The following is a 2,475-nucleotide window of genomic DNA, read 5'->3' on the forward strand; positions in this document are numbered from 1 at the left end:
AGCACCCATCTGAGCAACAAGAAATTGAAACGTTAAGTGCTGCAAAGCACTAGAAATGGAAGGGCACTAACCTAGTGCGCTTGTAAAGTCATAGGCACAACACTACTGTTAACTGCTGCAACCAGTTAAAATATCTAAAACACTCCTAAAACCATTTATAAGCAATAGCTGTTTATTTTTTAACTGAGTTTTATATAGCGCGAACTTGACCCAGTATCGGGTATCAGAGCACCAGTTGCGTTACATGAGGACACATTCATCATTTTTGTTAGGCACGGGGAGATTAAGTAGTTTTCTCACAAACACAGGATGTTCAGCGTCATTGCCGAGACTCAAACCCAGTTCCCCAGTCGCCCTAGCCGTTAGGCCAACTATGGTTTCACCATTATTTTTCGCCATGCATGCCATGGTGTGAAGCTGTTCCTGTGACTGATAGAGCTAAATCTGTTTGTCTATTTCTGTATTACACATGCAGCACAAATGGTGTCATTCATAAGGATATATGCGGACTGCTGTGATTTCTGTCTCGAATCAGGAGTCACGCTGGAAGTGAGAGGAGCTCTCTCACCTGGTGGTTGTCACCAGCTTCAAAGTACTAGTGTTGCCAGGCAACAGCAACAATTCCAAGAGGCCAGGCAGGTAGGAAATTGAACTATGGACATGTTGCCACAGCCTCGGATACCTGTTGGGATGACGGGCCGGTGTTCTACGGGCACAAAAAGACGGGGAGTTCAAAGCAACGTTACACCCAAAGAAAAGCAAATAGTCATTCTAGCTTTCACCAGCCTTAGTACACCCACTGGGCCCTAGGCTTTCTGCTGGCAATCAATGGAGGCAAAGGAGGAACATCACTGGCCAGGCGGATCTCTCTGTCCAACGCAGGATCCGGGTCCAGTCTTATAGGATGTGAGAGGGCCGACACAGATTTCCGCTGCCTCACCCTTCATAATTATAGTTAGCTAACAGTAGTCCAGGTCATAGACTGGCAGGCTGCTGTATTTCAAGAGACACTCACTGACAACTCACAGAAGCAAAATAAAAATCATTCATTACAGCTGAGATTCCTACTGCCACGTGAGCCGGCACGCCACGCGCCCACGACCTCAGTTTAGTTGCATCAGTATGGCCAGCCGTACCACGCATCAGGCATCAGACTAACGCATTTCAGTTTGGTGGTCCACATCACCTCACTGAAATGCGAAGTCCCGCATTATTGCGCCTCCTTAGCTGGTATAATGTGCCATAACTGAGGGGCAATGTGTATTGCGCGCTGTTCCAGGTAGGTTTCAGGGGCGTGCTCATGATCTGCTCCTTGCAACTCTCTCCTTTGTTACAATGTATTAGGACTGGACACACCACGGGCCGATACGACAGGGCATCATTGAGGAGTCAGTACCCAATGACTTGGCTACTTAGATACTTAACATATAATTGTGAAGCCTTGAGACATTTTAATAAGTGGGGGGGTGAGTCGTGAGTCACGGGGTTAGTCCTGCAGTGCTGCCTGTCCCCGCTACCCGCAGCGGTGTGAGGCATTTCAGGAAGGGTTCGCTGACACTTGTCAGTGTGTTGGGCAAATTTAATGGTAGCACAAGTCCTCTTCGCCGCTCGCACCACGGCATTGTGGATGAGGAACGGTTCCCGGACCCAGAGTTGGCCACGCCTGACTTGCCATTTTGGTGAAGCCGGTCAGCATTGCCATATGCTCACCAGCCCAGCGGTATGGATTATGTGAGTTACCATGTAACACATAGGCCGAGCCAACCAGCGCCAGCAATAGAGCTGATGCCAGTCCGAGTCAGCAGCCTGCCCCCCTGCCAGAGTGAGAACTGACACCGCAACACACACAAAGAAAAAACTGCCCTCACTCACAAAATTGTGACATGCTTCATCATTGGGCTTGCTTACTAACAACCTTGTGTTCCATGATTGTCCATGATTTGATTAAAGTGGGGGTTGTGGAAGAAGTTCCTTACAAAATTTGCAACAGTCCTATTCTTTCTATTTTGAAAAAAGACACTGATACTAGGATTTACAGATTCATCCTGGATTTGCGGGAAGTTAACAAGATTGTAGTACCGCAATACCCTGTGGTTTCCGACATAACAACACTGCTTACCTTAGTTCCTCTGACAGCAACTACTTTTTCTGTGATAGACCTGAAGAATGCTTTCTACTCGATTCCTATTCATCCTGATAGCCGATATTTGTTCGGTTTCACTTTCAATAATCGATCGTACAGATTTTGTAGAATTCCTCAAGGGTACACTGAGAGTCCTAGCATTTACAGTCAAGCATTGAAAAGATAACTTGATTCTTTCACTTTGCCTAAAGGAGTGGCTCTCATACAATATGTCGATGATATCTTGTCGGCAGCCGATACGCCTGAACAGTGAGAAAAATGTACTTTGTCTTTACTTTCTTTTCTTGCTACACATCATCACAAAATGTCACTGAGGAAATTGCAGTATTGTA

Source organism: Lissotriton helveticus (assembly GCF_964261635.1).
Source record: "Lissotriton helveticus chromosome 1_1 unlocalized genomic scaffold, aLisHel1.1 SUPER_1_unloc_9, whole genome shotgun sequence".
NCBI classification, from domain to species: domain Eukaryota; kingdom Metazoa; phylum Chordata; class Amphibia; order Caudata; family Salamandridae; genus Lissotriton; species Lissotriton helveticus.